This window comes from Colobus angolensis, unplaced genomic scaffold (genome assembly GCF_000951035.1).
Source record: "Colobus angolensis palliatus isolate OR3802 unplaced genomic scaffold, Cang.pa_1.0 Scaffold17, whole genome shotgun sequence".
NCBI classification, from domain to species: domain Eukaryota; kingdom Metazoa; phylum Chordata; class Mammalia; order Primates; family Cercopithecidae; genus Colobus; species Colobus angolensis.
The window spans coordinates 6,824,356-6,849,327 of record NW_012114821.1 but is presented as its reverse complement, the minus strand read 5'-3'; the positions used below and the strand labels follow the sequence as shown (position 1 = coordinate 6,849,327).

The following is a 24,972-nucleotide window of genomic DNA, read 5'->3' as shown; positions in this document are numbered from 1 at the left end:
AATATGGTTGTCCAGAGAGCAGATCTTGGAGCCAGGCTGCCTAGGTTCAAATCTCAGCACCCTACATGTTATTTTTGTGACATTTTCCAAGTTACTTAAACTTGATGGACCTCAGCTTCAGTGCCTATATAGTGAAGATAATACTACTACTGACTCCATCAGGTGAGGGCAGATTAAATTATGTAATCCTCATAAAGTAAAAGGATCTTTGCTATGCTTTTGCCAAACTTACTCTCTCCTTGTTTCACTAAAGAAAAATCTGACTCTTGGGGAGAGTGTGTGGTTTTCCCCAAGGTAATATAGATAGTCGAGCTATGCCTGCAACTCATGCACGGACTCCCAGAACCGGGGTAGGTCACTGAGTTAGTCCAGACCGGATGCAGGAGAAGAGAATAAGGCAGGTAAAAAGGAAGGTAATTGCACAAAAACTCCCTTTAATTCCACTGCTTTTAAAATTAAAAAAAAAAAGAGTAATTTTGAAAATGCCTTTTGAAAAGCAGCCTAAGTGTTTAAGCCATGGACTTGGCCAAGGTTCTCTTCAAAGGCCAATTCTCCAGGCCAAAAAATGGGATCAGGTACACGTGAAGTGGATGACTGGAACACAGCCATGTTTCAGTGACCCATTTTCTCCTTCATTCGTCAAATGGAAAATGACTGCCCTAGATGCCTCCCTTAAGTGATGGCTTTTGAGGGATATTAGAGTCTTAGTGCCGCTGGCAGAGGTTACAAAATAACTGTCAAATCCCAGCATCTTCTCCTGGAAAGAACCTGGGAGTTTAGCTATTTGAACCACCTACTAAACAGAGGAAGAAACGGAGGCCAAACATATTCTAATATTGTCTTGATACTGCAGAGTAAATAACTGCAGAACCAGGGCTAGTACTAAAGCCTCACTCGGCACTCTTTCTTCCCCCATCACTCAGGTCTTAAATTAAAAGTCGACGAGGGGGGCAGGATTCTGTAAACATAGATTTGTTTCCGTCCATCTGGAGGAGTCTCACTTTCATGCTATTGTGGCTTCACACAGAGAGAGCTCCACTAAATTTAGAATCAGAAGGGATGGAAACAATTAATTACTGCGGACCTACTGTGCACCAGGCATCTGCTCCTTGTCTCATGCACAACCTGTGTTGCCCACAATGCTGCAGACTCCACGAGAACAAGAACTCTGTCCACAGATTCCTCACCTTCGTGTCACTATCCCTCAGCCCAGGGCATGGCATGTAGTAGACATTCAATAAACATATTGAGTCAATGTTCTCACTTAAATCGTAAAATAACAGATGAGCACTGAATTATAAATTAGGGAACTTAGCTGAAATTGGTTGAAAGATGTGTTCAAGCCATTCAGAGTGTAAATGTGGGAACTGAGCGTAATTTTGTGACCTTCAGAAAGAGGAAGTCCTTGGGGGATCTATTTTAATGTAAAAGTAAGATGGCTCCAAATCCAACAAATACAGTGTTGCTGGCACATAGGACCTTTCAAAGTACTCTGGAGGTTAAATATGTCTCCAAGCAGTTACACTAGCTCTGCCTGTTTACTCAGCAAATTCTCTTTCATTACAGATAGGAGAAATGTAAACTGCAGTGGGACCTTGGGCTGCACAATTGTCATAGATTTCAAAGTCACTAAAGTCCAAATTAACCAGGGTTTCATATTCTTCACATTCCAAGTACTTGGTCTGACAGCATCTCTTAAGATTCTAGCCAACAATGCAAAATGAAGCATAATACAGATGACATAATAATAAACAATAACAATGTCCTAATAATTATAAAGTGCCAGACATTGTTCTGAGAGCTTTCCCTGTACTACCTAATCTGATCCTTAAAACAAACCTAAGATGTAGGTTTTTATTATTACCATAATAACCCCCATTTTATGGAAGAGACAACTGAGGAAGAAATAAATATCTAGGCCCAAGAGATCAACTGCTTCTACACTCTGGCTCTGTTCTTTCTTGTCTAGCATTATTCTCCTTGTGAATGGATGGGTAGGTGGGTATGTGGGCAGATGGATGGGTGAATAAAAGGATGGGAAGAGATGGGAATCAGCAAGGGGTCCATCACCGCTATGGTGGTACAGTTTCTAAGTACCTGACTTCACGCACAATTCATGCTGTAGACAGCTATTGCAGTGGCTGAGTCCTGCTGGATTGGTTTGGAAGGCCAGGAATGGTGGTGATGTGCACAGGCTCTGAAATCAGACCTACACCCTCCGTATGCCAGATCCAGACCTACAAGCGGTCTGCCTCTGTGTGTGACTTCTCAGAGCCTCAATTTCTGTCTCTATAAATGGGAAAAATAAATTATCTTCTCAGAAGTGTACGTGAGGACCCAATGTAATGTCAGCACATAGTAGGTGGTCAGTTAATGTGTTGAAAGACTGAGTGAACAAGTCACCAACATACCACTGGCAGCCCACAGGGATTCAACAGGTCTTCCTTATGTTATGGTTTGAATGACACAATCACCCAAACACAACAAAACTGTGAAAATCCCCAGATTTCTACTTTAAATCCTCACAAATATCACTGGGTATATGGCCGAAATATTTTGGCTTCACTGACATTGAAGTCATCAAAATGAACTAAGAGCTAATTGCAATTTACAAAGTCAGGTAATCTTCCTAATCCTTTGTATCTTTGAACTGCAGATTTGCAATTTGCCAAAAACAAGTCCATTTCTAAGGAGGGTGAACGGAGCGGGGAGGAAGTATTTTCAGTGGGAGACTACAAGGTTAGGACAGGGTCTTAGCTTCTGCGTTTTGCTCCTTCAGTGTAATCCACGCTCCCAGCCTAGGGAGAAGGCATTATCTAATGCCTAAGTGGGAAATCCCTGCCCACAAGGTCATGAGGCTGGTGGGTGGTGGATTTATCTGACTCTTCTATAGGCAGCTCTATCAATTCCTACATAATGATTATGCCTCCAGCTGGAAAAAAACAAGATCATTTTAAAGCTTTCCTAGGACTCATCATTACTAAAATATACACCAAATGGTGATTTCCACCATATTCCCTTGATCCTCTTTAGAAGCACTTTTTTCTCTATCAAAGAGAAGATGAAAAGGACATTCATGTTGTAAGGGAAAGCAAAGGCCTCACTGGTATGCTCTACACACATCAGTACTTAGTAGGACGAAGGGAAAACCGGATGGTGGAGACAGAAACCACGCTTCCTTCCTGGAGTCATAGCCCATTTCTCTCACCGCGGACGTGGAAAGATAAAACGGGGGAAGGACGAGGAAAATCATCCTGGGAAGCTTTGGGGAGAACAAAACTGGGACAACAAAGAACATGTGAAAGAAAAATAAAAGGAACAACAACAAAGCCTTACATGTGGAATTAAAACCACAGGTGATAAAAGAACAGGAGAAATCCCTCTAGAAAAGAGAAGGGATGGCCAGCAACTCTCCACACTAGACCTAAGAAGACGAGCGGGAGCCAGAAGAAAAGGAAGGGGATATGGGATGTAAGTGTGTGCAGACACACAGAGGGAGGGAAGGGTGTGAGGGTGTGGGAAACGGGGCGTGGCAACAGGCATCTCCAACACTGAGCAGGTATGAGAGCCATGGCAGAGATGGCTAGAGATGGTGTAGGCCATGGAAAGTACTGTGAGCCACTGCAGGGCCATATTGTCACAGTGTCTAGGCTGGAGTTTCTCAAGGTGTGATACTCATACAACTGCCTCAATATCACCCCAGATGGTTGCTAAAATTTCAGATCCCAAGCCCTCCCTGAGACTTAGCCAATTTCACAAGACAGAATGTAGATGATGAGCATGGCGCCACCAAGCCCCAGTGGTGATCCTTGTTTACACTGAGCTGGTGACTCTCCACCAGGCACAGGGGAGTCACTGAAGTCATTGCAGCAGGAAACTGACATTCATGTTTCACTTTACAAGGATTTTTATCATCCTTTATGCTTTATAGGATTTACAACAATCGTGCATTTCATATATAAAGTATACATTCTTGCCCAGGCATAGTGGCTCATGCCTGTAATCCCAACACTTTCGGATGCTGAGGCAGGCTGATTGGATAAGGTCAGGAGTTCAAAACCAGCGTGGCCAACATGGCAAAATCCCATCTCTTCTAAAAACACACAAAAAATTAGCCAGGCACCCTGATGGGCACCTGTAATCCCAGCTACTTGAGAGGCTAAGGCAGGAGAATCACTTGACCCTAGGAGGCAAAGGTTGCAGTGAACTGAGATTGCACCACTACACTCCAGCCTGGGCAACAGAGCTAGACTGCATCTCAAAAAAAAAAAAAAAAATTAGCTGGACGTGGCACACGCCTGTAATCTAGCTACGTGAGAGGCTGAAACACGAGCACCACTTGAACTTGGGAGGAAGAGGTTGCAGTGAGCTGAGATCATGCCACTACCCTCCAGCCTAGGTGACAGAACGAGACTCCATCTCAAATAAATAAATAAACAAAGCATACATTCTTATGAGCACATAGTAGCATACTTACATATTTCCATACTAAATTATAAGTTCTGTGAAGGTGGGAACCTTGTCTTTTTTCTATTTAACTTTAAAGCCTTAAGAGTTAACACAATGGTAACCTGTCACATGAGGAATTCAATATTTATTAAGTGAACAAATTCACAAATAAATTCAGTCTGTCAGGAGTCAAAATGACACATCAGAAGATGGAGATCTGAGGCAAGGTGGGAAACTTGGATAATCCAGGTAAGAGGGTTATGGCCTGAAATCAGATGGTCAAGGTTGCTTTGGGGAGGAAGGAGCAGAGTAGAAAGAATCTGAAAATATTTCTTGGATTTGACACGGATGGCCATTAGATCAAAAGAGTTGGTACATGTGTCCAGAGAATTCCATGCTTCCTTCCTGGTACCAAATCTACTACCACTCTGGCCCATGGTCTGTTTCTGTAAATAAAGCTTTATTGGAACACAGCCATTTATTTATGTATTGTCTGTGGCTGCTTTCTCATTATAAAAGCAGAGTTGAGTAGTTGAGTCGGGGACCATATGGCCTGGAAGACCTAAAATATGTACCATCTATCTAGCCCTTTACAGAAAATGTACTCTGACCCCTGATTTAGGAGCTCATTTAGTTCTCTGCTGTTGTAGAAGTTACGCTGAATTCAGAGGGAGTAGCAAATGATAATTTTCCAGCAGCACATGGCTAATTTAAGCAGAGGCAAAGTGAAGTGTGGGATTTCTGACTTGCGAAATTGCCAGCATGTACTGGTGGCCACACAGTGCATGTGTGTGAAATTCCCTACACAGGCAAGCCCAGGGAATACAGCAGAGGCTGGGCATCTGAATCCACGCAGCACTCCCACTCCCCGTCCCCAAATCAGCCCAGAGCAAAAGGACCTGGGGAAATTTATGATCACAGTTCCCCTATAATTTTGTGATGAAGAATGACAGGGATTTGCAGGAATCGTAGCTGGTAGAACAATCAAAGAAGGATATTAAAGGACTCAGGCTATTTTGCCATAAACGTCAGTGGTCTCCAAAAGTGTCAGTTCTCGGGCAGTAAGAGGATTTGTTGATATTTTTCCAGAACCACTTTTCACAATTGCCAGAATACTATGAGGGAAGAAAACCAGATAAACAAGGCAGAAACTAGAAGAAGGCACAAAACAGCAGTGGCAGGGACAATTATAAATCTCCAGGGCTGCAGGATCCTGAACTCATAAAATTGAAAAGGCACTTCAAAAAGTCCTCCATGTCCGTGACAGTCTGTCACTAGAGAGGGCTTTCCTCAGATTATCAACAACCATGAAGCTCTCTAATGCCTTATCAACAGTCTCAAGGACCAGCCGATCATGAGAAACACAGGCTGTATTGATTCAATACTCAAACTGGTGGGATGATGATGATGAATGGCCAGTTTTTCTCTGTCTCATCCTCTTCAAGCATAACTCCACCCTGAACCTCAGCTCTTTACAGACCCTGACTCCAATCTGGACTGAAGTAGGGCTCAGACTACTGCAGAGGGGGCCCTGGCATTGTGCAACCAACGCTCCTATATTCAGAGAGCTTGGGTTTTCCTGTTTGCTCTTCCAATCTACAGCAAAGGGAACTGGAGAGCTAAGAAGCAGGTCCCCTTTGAAAGTCTGTGAGTCACTTTAAAATAGAGATTGGCCATGGACCCTGGGTCCAGAAAGCATCAGTTTAAATCCCAGGTGGCCTAAGGGAGTTACTTCATACATCCTTGTACTCTGCTCTATCAGCTGTAAAATGAATAGAACCATAGAACTTTCCTCCTCAATTTGTAATATGGATGAACTGATTTAATATATGCAAAGCACTGTGAATGAGGCCAGCCCATAGGAAGCATCCTGTAAGGATTAACTACTGTTTTGTTGTTGTTGTACCAATAGTTTAAGCCCTTACTTTGGGTGATACATCATGCTAAGCAGTTTCTATTCATTATCTATTCCATTCATTATCACATTTATTACTAGAAGGCAGACACAATACCTACATTTTGCAGATGAGGACACTGAGTCACAGGTAAGGGACATAATTTGCTCAGAGGCACATGGCTAGTAAGCAGCAGAGCTGGGAATGGAAGATTCCATAGACTGTCTGGCTTCAAAGCCTATGAGTTCAACAACCCAGTGCTATACTGCAGTGCCTGAGACACCCACAGCCCCAGAAGCTAACGCCTTCCTCCAAATGCAAAACAACAGCCTGGAGGGTGAAACACACACACCCTGGAAGTGGAGACAAAGGGACATGGCAAAGGTCCCAGAGCCAATTCACACCAACAGGGGCTTCACCCAAACATGGCAGGGACTGTCTAACCCAAGAGTGTTTCATTCTCAGGCCACCCCATGCCTTGGAGTATACATTTGTGCCTGCTTCAGACTATTAAGATTGGGGAAAAGAAGACAGTTATTCATTCTCCAGCATTTCTTCTAGGAGGGTCCTCTAGGTGACCCTGTTTTGACTAAGAAATAAAAGAATAAATATTCTGGGAGGCTTCTGGAAGGATTTTTTTTTCTATTAAAAAAGAACAGATGAGGAAGAAAAATGGCTGGTGCTGTACTCCTCTTTTCTTCTGCCCTGAACACAGATGTGATGTTGGGAGCTGTGGTTATTCTACTACAACAATGTGACAACAAGGCAATAGCTAAGGATGGCAAAGAATAACTCTACCCTGAACCTCAGCTCTTTACAGACCCTGATTCAGATCTGGACTGAGATAGGGCTCAGACTCCTGCAGAGGGGGCTCTGGCATCGTACAGCCAAAGTTCCTGTATTCAGAGAGCTTGGGTTTTCCTACTTTCTTTTCCAATCCACAGCAAAGGGAACTGGTGAGATAAGGATCAGATGCTCATTTAAAAAACAGGGAGTCAATCTTTTGTTATAAGTTTCTTTCTTTTTTAATGTCCTGTCACTGGTCACCTCCAGGCTAGTTAACAGGAGTTGAAGCTACTATTCACCAAGTATACTCTTATGTAAAGCTGACAGCAGTCCTGGCTCACACTGCAAGGCAGCTGAGATCTGCAGGGGTGTCAAGCACACACCTGAGCCAGAAAGTGGACCAGGTGCTGGGCATGCATCCTGGTCATCAAGGAAACAACTCACCAATTCTCATTGTAAAGTAAGGAAAAAAAGCCAGATGTCAGCAAAGGTCTCTTTGAGTTCTAAGATGTTATGACTTTCTGTAATGAAGAGATTACAAAAAGTCCTTCCCAGAGGATTTGAGAAGCCCAGTGACATGATGAAAGCAGAGAACACATACAATAAATTACCACAAACACATTTAAATGTGACCTCAGGATTGACATTTAACTTCTCTTGGTTTTCAAGTCCATGTCAAGGTATGCAAACGAAATGTTAAGCCAACACTCTAATTCCATAGGGCTAGCTATTTAGGACCTGTGCAAGGTTCCTTATACATACTGCATTTAACCCTGAAGAGAACACTATGAAATGAGTAGGATCACTCTCTTTGATAAAACATGAAGCTCAGACTTCAGTAGTCTATTTAAATCATCCTAGGACCTCACAGTCAACCATGACTATTGGATTTAAACCCAGGCCTGCCTTTCTCTACAAGACATAGCCACGTTGGTACTGCCCCTTAATTTCTTTTTAAAACCAGCACATACTCAAAAATGATGATCCTCTCTCTGTATCGTTCAACCCACGAGGGTAGGAGAAGGTTGCTAATAACCGCCCACCCAGAGCAGCATGATTCATGTGGCTGTCATCCTGCCCGAATGACACATATGAGCTGTCAGCCCTCTCTCAGAAGCCTGAGTCAACTCTATGACCAGCTGAATCAATTATCCAAGGTTGGCTTGATAGAGGATGATAATAATGATGATGATAATGATGATAAATCCATCAATGTAAATACTTCCAGAAACAAAGTAGAAATGAGAAGAAAAAGAAAGAAAACAAAGTATTGCATATGTATGTAACATGTAATAATATACGTTAAAAGTATTCCACATATATATGCATATATGTACATATATGTGGGATACTTTGTTTTCTTTCTACCGATTTCTTCTTTGTCATATGCCAAAGGCCATTTGGGGACAACACATTGTTCCATTGCTCTTGGCATTTATTTTTGTTTTCATAACTGTGCAGAATACTTTCCTACTTGGTAGAGCAAGTCACATCGAAGTTCTTTCAAGGATTCACAAGGGTGGGATAAAGGTTCCAGCGTCCTGCTATGAATGAAGTCAACTCCAAGGGAGGCAGTTTTACTGCTGAGTGCATATGTTTAAAGAGAGTCAAGAAAGAACTTCAGAGCTGCGGGTTTCCAACTCTCACCAGAGGGTGTGCAGGTCCTAGAATGCTTCCTGGAGTCACTGGGGAGAGGAGGGTAGGGTAAATGCCAGGACGACTGAGCCAGGCTCAGGACCCCAACTCATAATTTAAACCAAGTAGCTCTTCTCTGTGTCCATTTCCTATATAGGAGTTTTCTGTTCAACATCATTTGAAAAAAAAGGGAGTCAGTGCCTTTTAATATAAAAAAGAAAATGCTAGGGAATTATCTATCTGGCAAGCACCAGTGTAAGGTGCAAAGAAACAAGGTAGGTCAAGATGTGGAAATGAGAGGAGGGAGGTCCAGAGAAAATCTGAAGCTAGGTCCAGATCTGGGGAAAGTCACTGCCCTGCCCAACCTGGCTGAGTTTCAACCACGGCTTCTCTGATGTTTCTGAGTGGTCAGTAACTATAATTTCCTCTGTATTCTCATCCAAAAATTAACTAACAGCAGGCTATTTACATTATATTTTCATAATAACTGAAAAGACCAAGAAGTAATAATAAATTATTCCCAAAAGAACATCATAGCACTCGAAATGTTTGTGATCCCAGGCAACCGGCACATCTGTGTTAATAAATAAAACTGAAGATCTCAGTTCTAAAAGGAAGTTTCTATTCCTAAGTTTTTGGTGAAAAGCACATATGGAGTCCTTGCTTCATCGGGTTCTGTTGCTAATAGGGTTGAAAGAAAGAGAGATAGAAAAGAGATAGTAAGTATCTTCAGATTCTTCCAAAGCTAATGGGGATGAAAAGTGCAAGTACCAAATGATTATAATTCAAAGTAGAACACATACAGTTAGAACAGTGACAGTAGGAAAGACAGGGCCAGCCGGAGTTAGAAAACGGAGAGACCACTGAACCAAGGAACTCAAGAAGGGTGGGAGAGGATTATATCAGGAAAGGGGGTGGATGTTGGGGCCTCCAGATAGAGCAAAGTCCACTGTAAAAAGTTTCATAGCCATGGTGAAGCAGGAAGAGCCTGGAATCCCAGTTCCACGACTTCCAGGCCGTAGCACCTGTGCTTCAGCTCCTCTGGGTAAATGGCTTGTCTGAGTGTTTTGAAGACACCATGGTATAATTTCTGGGGTGAACATATAGCACTCCACAAATACCAAAGGTCCTGTAACCAAGTGGCAACTCAGGAGGAGTGCATTGAGAAAGAGGAAGTAGCTGGCATCCGCACCTCTTTCAGGGAGGGAGTTAGTAAAGAGAAGCAGTAGTAAGATGTAATCTAAGATGCTGCAGAAGGGAAGGAAGTTTCAGAAGGAAGAGGCTTGATTTGGCCCCTGAGCAATCCTGAGGAGAAGGGTCAAGTAGAATGAGATTTTAAGATATAAAGCAAGGCCCACTAGTCAAGAAACCCTTCGATGGGTGGTAATTATCATTATAAAAATAACCAACATGTATAGGGTGCTTAAAATAGAAAGTATGCTGCATTTTTGAGTTGTATGATCTCATTTGATTTGTCTACAATGCATGAGATATCAGTACCTTGCATTTATTTTAACAGAAAAGGAGACTGAGGCCGAGCGCACAAATGTCTGTATTCACTCATTCCTTCATCAGGTAGTATTTGACTGTCAGAGCCATGTGTGTCAGGCACTGCTAGACAATGGAAGTGAAGACAAGAGTAAGGGGCATACCATCCTTGACTTTAAGAAGGTTGCAGCCTATCACGGTGAATGGGGAGATGGCTGAGATGTCACTGAGCAAATATCAGCCCAGTGGATACCTGGCTTGGACCTGATGCTCAGGATAGATTCTTCACTCCCTCCTGAGACGCAAATGGACCTCTCTTTGGTCTGTATGCTTTATTCCTAGGGTGGGGCTTACCAAATACCCTCCTTTCAGATCCAGAACTTCAGACCTCCAGGCCTCTCAAAAACCTCCCCCCAACATATGGCACAGGATGCCAAGAGAGAAAAACAATACCCACCCCTTAGAACAGAGGTTTAATTTGCATTGCTGAGCCCTCTGGCCTCAGTGATATCCATAGACAGGGTCCTCTTGGGTGTCTTCTGAACACATGAAGCATTAGCCATAGAATTCTGGACAAAGTGAATATTCTAAGAAAGGAGGGAGGAAGACAGGAGGTTTGCCAAAGCGACAGTGAAATTCCGAAATGGAAAAAACCAGAATGGAAGGATTTCAGGATATTCTTCCATCATCCCAACAGAGATCCTTGCGGCTGGATGACAGTGGGCCCACTGCCCAGAACATCAGAAGAGAAAAACAAGTCAGCACATATCCTCACAGGAAAGGCATCCAATCATTCTGTACTGCCGCAGTAAGTGCCCCGGCTGCACTGTCCCCTACGCTGGCCCTGGAGTGTAGACCTCAGCACCACAGACACTGTCTTTCTGTACCTTGGCACTTTGAATGTACCCGGCCATATGTTAAGACTTTTGCGAATGCAGAAGAATACATTCAGAAGTTGAGAAGAACTACAGGTTTACTCATTATTTAAAAAACAATTAGTGAAGAAACAGCCACAAGCTGGAATCACAGGCTTGAGGGCAATTTTGCAATTAAGAAAATTGGAGGCTGCTGTTTCAGGAGACAAACTGTCAAGTCAAAAGCAGGAAGACAAAGGGATACACAAACCGAGCCGGGCTCTTGTGGTATCCAAGTCAATGCTGAGACCTGATTGAGGTAGTTCTGAAGTAGAGGGAAAGGAAGGGAGCGGCATTCACCGACATTGCACGTATCAGGTGTTTAGACCCAAAGGTCATCTGCCAATTGCCCATCATGGTCCTTTTCTAGTAGATGTTTTTGAAGTGCCCACTCTGCACCTGGCCCTACACTCAGATCTCGCAGGCACTGCAAGGAGTCCATCATATCCCCAATTTACAGATGGAGCATCTCAGGCTTCAAGGTCACTTTGTCCTAAGATCACACGGTAAGTAAGGGGTGGTACCACAAGCATACTCAGGGCTGATCAAATCCAAATGCTTTGTCTTTTTCACTGATGGATCTTCCTCTCTAAAATCCTCTCTCGTGCCCATGCACGCTTTCTAACCCCCCAGAAATGCAATGTCCATTCTTTGGCCTCTCTTGGTGTCATCATTTGAGGCTTGTGCCTTTGCCCAACCCACTCTTTGCATAATGCAACTACATAAAGCCAGCAGAGCTCCAGGAGCCCAGCCCTGCAAACAGCAAAAAGCCTCTCCCCTCTCAGCTGAGTGTGACTTGTACCCAGCCTCCTGCTCATCCCTCATCTCATGTTCACCTAGCTGCTGACTTGTCACTGTACATCCTGGTGCAAGTTTCACCTGATTTTTTTTTTTTGGATGGAGTTTCTCTCCGTTGCCCAGGCTGGAATATGCAGTGGTACAATCTTGGCTCACTGCAACCTCCGCCTCCCAGGTTCAAGCGATTCTCCCGCGTCAGTCGCCCAGGTAGCTGGGATTACAGGCATGTGCGATCACACCCAGATAATTGGGTTTTGTTTGTTTGTTTTTTCAGTAGAGACAGGGTTTCACTGTGTTGGCCAGGCTGGTCTCAAACTCCTGAAATCAGGTGATCTGCCTGCCTCGGCCTCCCAATGTGCTGGGATTACAGGCATGAGCCACTGTGCCTGGCCCCACCTGATCTTTTAAATCTGATCTATGGCTTTAGCCTGGACAGTATGTTCTTCCCTCTTCCAACAAGAGCTCCAGGTCTTGCTCATATGCAGAGGACCTGGAAGGGGCCTGCATTGGAGGGTAAAGGCCCTCTGAGTCAAGAAGACAGACTGGACCCTGCTCTTGACTCCTCTTGTCTGGCACTGAAACTAAGACAGATCAAAGTAAGCAAGAGAGCTGCACTGTGACCCAGTTAAAGAGAGTGGGTCAGAATCTCGGTCAGGAGAGAGAAGTAGGTCAGTGGCAGGCTGAGAGCAAAGCAAACCTGGAGACAAAACTGGAAAACCCAAGAGATGATGCCTGTGAGTAGACAAGAGCAGGAACAAATGCACCAGGAAAGGCAATGTGACCAGGTGGGCAGCTGCATCCAGAGTCTGAGATTCAGAGTGGAGGATGCCAGCACCATGTTCCCTGATGACGCTTTCGTGGAAGAGCGGGGGCCTTGCACTAGAATGTGTTCACTAATGTTAGCTGGAGAAATTAATGACTGAACAACTGAATTTAAATAAGAATGACGTTGTGTCTTACAAGATAAGAAGTAAGGACAAATTAATAATCGATGCCAATGCAATGAGTGATGTATCAAAAACTACTCTATTTTTAAAGCTCTTGGTTAACTATATGGAGGGCTGGGATGTTCTGTTTAATTTACTTCATGTCTAGTTCAGGAGATGAGCTAAAAGTTTTACGTCAACCTCAGCAGTTAAAAGTTTTTTATTTCCTTTCCTGAATAAGTATACGGCAGCAAATTTATAGAAACTTTACTTTGATGATTCAGGATCAGGCAGTTGTGTCATTAGTGAAATGCTGACTATGAACACGTAGAAATATGGATTAAGGAGGTGTGACAAGGTGGGATCCCAAGCAGACCCCAGAACTAAAGATGGGGATAAAACATCCTATCTATTTGTTTTCCCATAATTCATCCCCTCACTCAAAAAGACACACTCCAAATCAGTCATCGGTCACTTTAAGTTCTAGGTAATCATTGTCTTCCCGAAATATGATTGGAAGATCCCATCTGTCCTGTGCTATAAATGTGCAGAAGAAATTGGAGAACATAGTCTGTGATTCACTGCATGCTATCTTATACCAGTTGCCGCTCAGTCTAACCATAGGGTTCACCAGAGGATGAACAGAACTAGAACCTTTAAAATTGGAAACCAAATTTCAAACATCTCGGAGGCATAGTTGCTGGACTATTTAACTTACTCAAGGCCCTAGGCCTGTGTTGTCAAATATGGTAGTCACTAGCCACATGGTTACTTGCATTAAAATTAATTAAATGAAATGTTAAAAATCCATTTCCTTTATTTTACTAGCCACATTTCAAGTGTTCAGTAACCATATGTGGCAACTGGCCATTGTAATAAACAACGTATAGGATATGTTTTATCACCACAGAAATTTCTATTGGACAGTATTGCCTTAGACCTCACTTGTAGTGCTTCTGAAATACAGGGTACAGAGAACCATGGTAAATGACGCTTTGAGAAAACAGACAACTCCAACATGTGGAAATTTGTATAAGCAAACTGGCTCACACTGTCAAATAGTCAACGTTATAGGTGTGGTGTTGAGAAGGGAAATTTGGAGGACTGTTGTAGATTTAAAGAGAATAAAGATATAACATCAAAAGAAATTCATGTACTTAGATTGGATTCTAATTCAAAAATATCTATAAGCAAATTTCTTGAGAAATTGGGAAAATATGAATGTAGAGTATACATTAAATAGTATTACGAAATATCATTTATTTACTTCATTATAATGATGTCATTGGAGTGCCACTGAAAAATGTCTTATTCCTAGGAGAAGCCTGGCAAAGTATTTAGAGTATACTGTCTTAAAGTCTGCAACTTATTTTCAAATGATCTAGAAAAATATGCATATGCATATTTTATGCAAAATACGCATTCATGTGCTGATAAAGAAAATATTACAAAATATTAACAATTGTTAAACCTGGGACTAGGAACTATGGGTATTCATCATGCCTTTCTTCAACATTTCTGGATGATTGAAACTTTCATCATAAATTTTTGTGAAACAACATCCCTATGGAATTTACAGAGCCTGACATGTGTCAAAACTCCAAGGCAATTTGTATTTGAAAGCCCTTTTTGCTTTCCTTACTTAGTAATGGAACATTTCCATTCCTCTAACACTGTTTTATTTACATGGGTGTCAGGAGATCAAATGATAGGAATAATTTTATTGCGTTTTCTGAGTCAGCTGTTAGCTCTTCATGACTATCTATGGACAGAAGAAAGCCTGCATATTTTACTGACACGAAACTTTCAACATGTGTCTCCCAATCCCAAGCCAATCAATTTCATTATGAGCCCACTTGATAAACTTTCTTTATTTGCCACCCACCACTCTTCCTTTTTCTTTTTGAATAGGGTGTTGCAATTTACATGTCATATTTACATTTCCCCATTAAATGCCAGGCACCTCATTTCTCCTGTATCTGTCAAAACTTGCTTTTGATTCAACCAGCTCTAACCAGAGAGCCTCCTCTTAAACATCACAACTGAAAATTTAAAATTTTTAAGCATTTTTTCTATTACTTTCGAAGGGAGAAACCACAATTACTTTTGTATCAACCTAATAAATATATTAATTAAAAATTGAGGGCCGGACACGGTGGCTCACGCCTGCAATCCCAGCACATTGAGAGGCCAAGGTGGGCAGATCACCTGAGGCCAAGAGTTCGAGACCAGCCTGGCCAACAAGGTGAAACCCTGTTTCTACTAGAAATACAAAAATTAGCCAGGCATGGTGGCACATGCCTGTAATTCCACCTACTCGGAAGGCTGAGGCAGGAGAATTGCTTAAACCAGGAGGCAGAGGTTGCAGTGAGCCAAGATACAGCCAGTGCACTCCAACCTGGGTGACAGAACAAGACTCTGTCAAGAAAGAGAGAGAAAAAAGAAAGAAAAGAAAAGAAAGAGAGGGAAAGAGAGAGAGAGCATGTGAGCGAGGAAGGAAGGAAGGAAGGAAGGAAAGAAGGAAGGAAAGAAGGAAGGATTGTGGTTTTTCCCTTTGAAAGTAATGGAAAAATGCTTAAAATTTTTAAATATTCAATTTTTAAAGTTTCTGAAAGGAAAGAAAGAAAGAGAGAGAGAAAGAGAGTTACAGGAAAAGAAGAAGAAAACATGAAAGGTAATCAAGTTCCTGAGATTAAGGAACCCAATGATGAAAGGTTAAAAATGAACTAGAATGATTGATTAGACCTAGGAAACAGAAGACAGATAATTTTTTACAAGGCAACTAGTGACTAGGCACATCTCTGAACAGACCTAGGTGTCTCAGGTGATAACTAGTTTAATATAAAGCCAATGTTGATTGAAGACTCTGAGAAAGGAGCAGGATGTGTGCGTAACATCTTAGGAACTAGGGAATCAAAGTAAGAAGAAAAAAATCAGGGAAAAAGAAAGCATTAAGCTCACCGATTACAACTGGACAATGGGCTTATACTGATACCAAGAGATGAATACAGAGACCACTGCCAAGAAATATTAGAGATTCCTCAATTAATTATGTAACTGGATGTCTTGAGGCAGGTGGCATAGCAGGACAAACACAAGATTAGAAAGCAGATACGACCTCTCTGAATTGTCACACTAATGCTACCTAACTAAGGATTAATATTTTGGGGAGAAGAAGGGGTGGGGATTTTATTTTTGGCTTTTTAACAGGCTTACATTTACAGTCCCCAACACAGAGCTCTCAGCACATTCTGAAACTAGCAGCATTAATTGGGAAAATATAATAATAAATGCAGTGCAACTAGCACAGCAGCTGACATGTATGCACTGATCCATTCATTCATTCGTTATTAACTCAACACCTTGGATGTGGTTAGCCAGTGGGCTAAGGGCTGGATTCCAGAGATTAGCAAAAGCAGGCACATTCTCCTCAACATGGAGTATGCAGGCTAGTGAATGAGGTAATAAAATAATTATAGAAATAAATGCAAGATTTAAGGAAAACTGCTTTGAAAGATATAATACCTGAACTGAAATATAAAAGACATGAGTGGAAAGAAGCATTGACTCTCAGGCGGGAGCCCTAAGACAGGAGAAAACACCAAGCTTCAGAGAAATGTCTCCTAAACATTTTAGAACACACATCACAAGCCCAGGAACAAGAGCAGGAACAAATGTACCAGGAAAGGCAATGTGACCAGGGGGGTATAAAAACCATACACACCCATATACATAGACACAGGTATCATATTCTCTGTACATTTTATATTTATACATTAACTAATATCTTAAGTCTCAGTGTATTTAAAGGCAGGAGCTCACTGTGGCTACGAATCAGTGTAAAGCCCTGGTTCAAATGGTCTTGCGGATATTTTTATAATGTATTATCAAATATAATTAGATTGAATTTGTTTTTGAACTTGTGATATGTCTGGAAAAAAGCTTTTACTTGATTTCTATTCATTGTGTAATTATCAGCATTGTCTTCAATCTGCCGTTTCCTTGAGGGAATCTTTCAGAGTCACTTGTTCATTTTGTGAAGTCTGTTTAATTAAAACTAAATACTATAATCCACATATCTACACAACTGGGTACTAGAGACAATGTATTGTCACAATAAAGCTGGATTTAAAAGGACAAGTGAGGACATCACTCCAACTTGCTTTGTTAGGAGTCCCCCTCCCTCAGGACACTGGTCACACTACATGTGATGTCTGACAAGTAGACAGGCAAGGGTACTGAAATCATGCAGAATATGAATATTTAAAAGCCCAATTTCTCACTTATTTTATAATTACAAAACCAATATAAAGGCAAGTTCTAGCATTTTCTGTCTACGCTCCAATGAACTCTCTTAAGCATTCACTGAAATGCATGCCTCTCGCTCTGGAAGTCACTGTTTTGGGAAAGCACTGTATGGAGCTGAGAGGTAAACACGTTATCATGCACACAGACAATGCTGAAATGTATGCTGTTAGTCTTCATGAAACTGCAAAGCCTTGTGGGGTTCCTAGGGAAAGGTGAGGGGGCAGGATCTCATCTCCATTCTGAGAATATCAAATGCCCCACAGATTTGGGGCACAATGTGGCTGGCAACAAGTTATCATGTACACAGACAATGCTGAAATGTATGCTCTTAGTCTTCATGAAACTGCAAAGCCTTGTAGGGTTCCTAGGGAAAGGTGAGGGGGCAGGATCTCATCTCCATTCTGAGAATATCAAATGCGCCACAGATTTGGGGCAGAGTGTGGCTGGTATACATGGGGAAATCATTGGGAGAATATGACTGCAACAGAGCTGAGAGATGATGGTGGCCTCACCAGGGTCACCGAGGGAAGGATGAAGATGGAGGAAGATTAGAAGGACAGATATGGACAGGTGATGGGATGGTGACACAGGGATATATGGAAACAATGACTTTTGATTCTAGCTTAGGGAAACAGATGGACAAAAGTACCATTTACCCACTGAGATGGGAACCTCAAAGAAGCACAGATTGTAGACGTAAGTTTGGAACTTGTTGAGTTTAAGGTGCTTTGAAATGCACTTCTAGAGAAATCCAGCAGGATGCATGGATTTATAGAAGTGGATCAAGCACAACTTAAAAGTCAGAAACCTATGGTAATTTAAACCTCTGAAGTAGATAAGAACACCTGGGATATGCATTTACCATAAAAACATCAAAGGATCAAAGTATATACCAGAGAGGAAGTTAGCATTTAAGGAGTAAGCAAAGAATTAAAGATAACATACACTACAAGGAAAACAAGTATTATATGACAGGTAGGAGGAAATTGAGGAAAGAATGAAATCAAGGAAAAAATAGTGAAAAGAAGTGATTCACAGAAGGAAGACATGGTCAACTTGGTCACCACGCAAAGAAGCATCCTTCCAAAGATCTAAAGAGTGAAATGTTTCCAGTGAAACTGGCAATTAGAAGACTGTTTGGTGATTTGCACAAGGGCATGTCAGTGGGAAAAGAAGAAATGAGAAAATGGGGACAACAGGTTGAGACAACCTTGTCAAGATTGGGTGTGCAGGACTGAGCGAGAGGACAGAGACAAGAGGGGACACAGTGTGTGTTGGGGGGGAATGTAGGGATGGCCATGTGGTTTGATAAGACAGAGAAATTTCTATCATATGTATATGTTAATGAGCTAATGAACCAGGGCAATAAAAGAGGAAGAGGTTGACCATTCTGAAGGAAGAAGGAATATCACAGGGAACAAGTTCATTGAAGAAGAGAAGGAGGCTGAGATCCAGAATAGGAGGGAGTAGGGAGGATCTGGCCTTAGAAAGAGGCCATTCTTTCCAGAAAGAGCTACATACAAATGAAGTGGTATGCAGGAGTACAGGGAGATTACATAGGGACGGTCCCCGCGTTGTTCTGGTTTCATTTTGTTTTCCTAGTGCAGAAGGTGAAATGGGTCTCCTGCCAGGTCCTAGGACACGTGGTGGGAGGTAGACAATGCAAGGAGGGTATAATTTGGAAGATTTTGAACAACTCAAATTCCAGTAGAGAAAGAGCAGAAGGAGAAACAAGAGCAGAGGAAGGAGGTGTTAAAGGGTTGTCCAGCAATGTTAAGAACTGAGCTAAGTTTTAGAGACTATGGATTTCAATTGGCACCATCACAATGTGCATGTTATTTCCACTGGCAGCCTCACAGCCTCAGCGAGGGGAGTCCCATGTTTAGAAGGACTCAAGACTGAGCACTACCAGATGCAGGTATCATGGTTTGTCTCTGCTGATTGGTCTGTTAATGCAGATGCATTGATTGACACCGCCTGATGTCTGCCCTCAAGACCAAGGATGCATGTTTTATCATAAATGGAGCACATTTTATCTGGAGGTCATGTAGAAGTCCTGCAAATCCATGAGAGAGCACGTGGATTTTGGGAATTCTAGCCAGAAGCACAGTCATTAATATGAATTATTACATTCTGGAAAAATAAGAATAAACTGAGATGAATCATTTCTTCTCAACTCAAACCATTTTCACCTTTTGATCACATTAGGTTGTGATCATGTGATCTGCTTTGCTCATGATGACTTAAGGCCTTACATTAATAATGAGAGATAGCACGATCTAGTAGGAGAACCTCAAAGTGAGCGCTAAGAATAAAACATGCTGACCTAATGTCTAGTCTGAACTGACAGACAGCCACACCCTCGTTGCCCCAGAATAATTCACAAAAATCTCAAGTCTTCTCATGGCGTTCCCTTGCTTAAAAATCCTTCAAGAATTCATGGTGCCTACAGAATCAAGCCCAGCATCTGTAGAATGCTTTACACAACCCTCCTAGATAAGAGGATAAAGTCCCTGCTGCTTCTTCAATCTCTCATCCTGCTCCTTCCCACACAGATCCCATCTTCCTATAACATGGAAATATATATCTCAGAGAATTCTAAACTTATACAGCCATTTCCTTCCTAACTTCTAAAAGATGGTAGTTTTTGAAATAGAAACAATACCCTAAGCAGTAAAAGCTATTGCTCCAACCAGATTCAGCCTAATATCCTCACCCTGAAAAGCAATTTCCTAAAGCCTCTCCAGATGCTAAAGACAGCTATTGATTGCCAACGAAAATAATGCACTGGTAATTCGCTAGTAAACAATCAGGAGATCAACCCAGTCACCAACAGCTTTCAGATACAACAGTGAAAACAAATAAGAACAGAATTGTTCGTGACTTGTTGATACTCGTGTTTAATTTTTTATCCACTCATATGAGAGAGACTTTTCAATTGTAATTTTATTGTTTTAATTCAGTCCAAGCATTGTGTAAATGTGCATAAAACTAAACAGAAGCCATCCCTGGGGACCTTGGCACTACAGTGAGTGCCTTGGGATACATTTGTTTGTTATGCACACTACATAAAGATCAGCATTCCATCTTTTATTTGACTGTATCAACGTGTCTCAGGCATAGATTCAGTGATTCTATCTGAGGTTTGCAAAACCATTGTGGAGTCAGCCAGTCAACAGAAAACAAATATAGCCCTAGTTCCTTCCTTGCAGTGCAGCAAGTTTAAATTTGTCCTGTGGAATACACAGTTGGGAGTGTCACCTGAGTCATTTGTGGAGGATGCCATAGATGGATGAATAAAAAGTAAGGACGTTGAGGCCAAAAAGACCCCCACGAACATTCCAGCTCTACCAGCCATTAATAGTGGAACCTAGGGCAAATTATGTTCTCTCTGAGCCTCAGTTTCTCTACTGCAAAATGAGAGTAACAGCATGACTTATGATACATGGTTATAAGGAACAAGTGAGAAAAGGTCAAGTGTTCAGTATAGACACCAGCACATAGTAGAGATCAGTCATAACTTCCTCCCTCATGCTAGTGTTATTTCTGTGTTATTCCAGCTATAAAAGATGCAAGCTTGTTGGGGACATAGGTATGATTTTACTGTGAAGAACTGAAGTTGTCATCCTGAGAATCCCCTGGCCTCCTTTCCTTTGAATGGAATGCCTTTCCTACACACAGTCACACAGCTCAAATCCTAACTTTATTCGGGTCTTTGCTCAACCAACGACTCTATGTAAAGCAGAAATTCTCTGCCTCCTCTTCCCTTGTTGTACTGTACTGCATTATGCATTTTATTTTCTATTATATTTTGTAAATATTTATGTACTGTTTGACTCCTTCCGCTAGGGCTGAGAATCTGGGGAAATGAAGGTTTGGTCTGGACTCTTCCCTCTCTATTCCCAATGTGCTGAACAGCATCCATCCCAGAGTAAGCACCAGGAGGTATTTGCTAGCAGTAAATGAATAAAGTAATTCACATACTACTAACCCTTAACTACCTGGTTCATTGTCAGCCTCTTACAGGATGCTTTTCCAGACCTGTTTGTGACATGCATTCTCAGTATCACTCACTTTGGGACAAAACCTTGTGCTGTTACCAAGTTTTGTAACATTTGCTCCTTTTTGCTTCTAGATAAGTGAAAAATACACAGTTTGAAAGCCATAGCTTATATTTGCTAAGGATAACAGGGAGACAGAAATAGCTGGGTAGTTCAAGTCAACGTCTATTAACTGAGGCAACAAACTTTGTGCAAGACACTGTTGGTTTCTGTAGGCTCTTCTTTCTCCCTGACCCCTTGCAAGTTGGTTTTCACACCACCCACAATTCTTTCTCCTACCCTTTCTTTTATCTTTCTACAGGAAATGCTCTAACTGGGGAGTCACATCAAATCTCATGAATTCAGCTACAATCTTCACATCCATAAACCCTGAATTTCTACTTCCAACCCAGACATCGACCAAAGCCACAGACTATAGATAGCTCATAATGAGGCACCATATTGCCAGCTCTCAAAACTTCAGTTTTGGTCCTCTATTCTCCTATGTCTGCAGGTGGTATCACGACCATCTATCATCTTGTCATCAAACCCAAAACCTCAGAGTCAACCAAGATTCAACACCCAAGGTCAATCTATCACCACAATCTGTCAATTCTAAATTGGCAATATTTCTAGAATTTAGTCACTCAGTATCCACTGCCACTGCCTTAGTTCAGGACCTCACCAATTCTTACCTCATTGATGGTATAGGTATTCTCTTACCTTGAAAACAAAACACTAGCCACACAAAATGCTGGTGAGGATGTGGAACAACAGACATGTTTTTATTGCTGGTGGAAATGCAAAATGGTACAGTCACTTTGGAAAAAAGAATTTGGTTGTTTCTTACAAAACTAAACATACTCTTACCTTACAATCCAGCAATCATGCCCTTTGCATTCACTCAATTAGTTGAGAATTTATGTCCACCAAAAATCTGCATATGAATGTTTATAGTAGCTTTATTCATAACTGTCAAAACTTGGAAGTAACCAATATGTACTTCAGTGGGAGAGTGGATAAATAAACTATGGTACATCTAGATGATTAAATGTTATTCAGCACTAAAAAGAAATAAGCTAAGGAGCCGTGGAAAGACATGGAAGAAACTTATATGAATATTACTAAGTGAAATAAGCCAACAGGAAAAGGATGCATACTGTAGGACTCTAACTATATGATATTTTGGAAAAAGCAAAATCATGAAGACAGTAAAATGATCAGTGGTTGCCAAGGGTCTGGGGGGATTGAAAAATGAAAAGGCAGAGGGCAAGATTTTTAGAGCAGTAAAACTATTCTGCATGATACTACAATGGTGGAAACATATCATGAAACATTTATCAAAGCCAAGAGAATATGCAACACCAAAGTGAACGCTGATGTAAACCATGGATTTGGGGTGATAATGATTTGTCAATGTAGGTTCATCGATTATAAGAAGTGAACCATGGTGAGGTGGATGTTGATGAGTGGCTGTGAATGTATGGGGATGGGAGATGTGGGGTATCTCTCTACCTTTTGCTCAATTTTACTGTGAACTGAAAGCTGCTCTAAAAAAATAAGTCTATTAAAAACAAAAAAGGAAATAAACACAAAATAGCCTTTCATCTAGCCATATGAACCATCATGAACCTACTGAATCAATCTCCCACGTAACTCAGGAATAATTTTTAAATAAAAAATATAATCAGCATAATCTACTTCCAGAAAACCCTTTCATGCTTTCTATAGCCTATACATTAAAGAGCTCTAGGCAAACAGTTAGCATTTTTTCCCCTTGTGCATTAAGAATCTGACCACTGGATAAAGTTTCTAAGCTGTTTTCCTGGAAACAGATATATCACTTAAACAAAACAGTACTGCTTCTCGTAAAATGACCCCTGTTGTGAAGAGGACTGGAGCTGGACTGGGATAACTACAGATACGTGATGAAGATTCCTTATTTTGAAGTTTTCCTGATTATGGAGACTCCTATAGTTAGCATGAGAGAAGAAGCCAAGAACCAACAAGCAATGCCTACGGAGTTCTTATGAGAGATAAATGGTTCCTGAAAGGCATGAGACTTTTAAGCCCTATGGAACCTGAACCATCCAATGTACATCGTTCTTCCTTACATCTGAGCTGTCTGCCGTGTGGCTGCTACAAAGGCTTTTGCTAAAGAGGAACACCTGTGGTTCCTGAGTAGGCAGATATCAAGTGTCACCAATGGTTGTCCTATGTGTCTAGTTGAGACTAAGAAGAACCCACTCCCCCCTTCTACCCTTCTCCAATAGAACTATTTACATTTGCCAGCCAGGATCATGTAATCTCTTTTCCCTGAGCTTTCTTGCATGTCCTTACCTCTTCTTTGTCACCTACCAATTATCTTCCTTCAAGCTCAGCCACAGAGTCACCTTCTCTGGGGATACCTTCCCAAACCATGCCCCACACTGGGTAAAGTGCTCCTTCCTTTGGCTCCCAAATCACCACAAGTCCCTCTTACCCTACATTTTCATCATCTGTTTGTTTATCTGTTGCCTCATTATGAGCTGCTTGATCGCCATGGCTACAAGGTCATGGTAACCTTGATGGCTGACAATGCCAGTTTTGTAAATGTAAGCTGATCCTGTCACTCACACTAGCAGGCACTGCTAGTTTCTTAGCCAAAATCTATCCTCCTTTTCTCACTAAACAGAATGGTGATATTAACTGACACCTATACTCAGACAGGCACTTCCTCAGATGCCCTTTTGGTCAGTGGTGGCCATGAGGGTCAGTTCAGGCTAAGAAGATGTTATTGAAAGTCTAGTGAATGGAATTAGGAGAAAGATACTTTGTCCTGATTCAAAGAGATAAACTTTGCTGACATATGCTTTTGCTCTTCACCCTTCCTGCTTCCTGTATATCAGGAATATGGACATCAGACATCATGTCTGATTATAGAGCAGAGATCTCATGGTCATGAACCAGAAAAAGACAGACATACAGTAAAGATGTAGAGAAGAGATCCTGGGAAGCCTGGGTTCTTGATGACTTCCCACAAGTAGCAGCGTGAGCCAGATCTGTTGTTGCACGAGAAAAATAAAACCCTATTTGGATGAGCCCCCTCATGAGGTTTCTGTTATTCCAGCAGAACCCCGTGTTAACTGGAAGAAAACTATATATAATTTCTTCCCCCAAAACAAGATGAAATCTCAACCCATCCCCCTGACACTCCCTGCATCTCAGGGTCTGTATACCTTATCAGTCCCACCTCCTGCCACTAGTCACCACATGCTCTCTGAGCCCTAATCATTCTAAATATGTGTTAACAAGTGCCCCCGAAAACCCTGGCCTTTACTATAGGTCCTTGTCTTTGCAAAGGTTCTTCTCTGTCCTTGGAATGCCTTTTTCCCCACGAGCTTCCCCTGAAAGTGTCCAACTGGCCTATCAACATGGGGGTGCATATTACCTCCTCTTTAAAGCCTTCCTTGATCCCATAGTCCCTCATTCCCCTGAACTTCCAGAGAGCACCCTATGGTTGCTTTTGTCGCAGCAAATAATAAATGACTTTCAAATTATTTGTTTTATCATCTCCCTTCTCCACCAGAACTTGAAACCAGAGAGAGAGCAGTGATCCTGCCTTATCAGGCATTCAATCTAGTGTGGGAGGGTGCTTCTAAATACACTGGCTCTACCTACCAAAGTGGTGACCCTGATCTTCTCTAACTCTGTGGATAAACTCAGGATGGCACTAGGTTAGCCACATAAGACA

General features: G+C 41.8%; 1 long non-coding RNA gene across 1 annotated transcript in view; it reads right to left on the bottom strand.

The window, feature by feature from the left end:
• Window positions 1-23,724, bottom strand: part of LOC105509037 — a 36,465-nt gene extending 12,741 nt beyond the window's left edge. The window contains exon 1 of the long non-coding RNA XR_001001365.1: window positions 23,580-23,724. This is a non-coding gene — a long non-coding RNA (uncharacterized LOC105509037). The remainder of the gene's footprint in view (window positions 1-23,579) is intronic.
• Window positions 23,725-24,972: the final 1,248 nt, after the last annotated feature.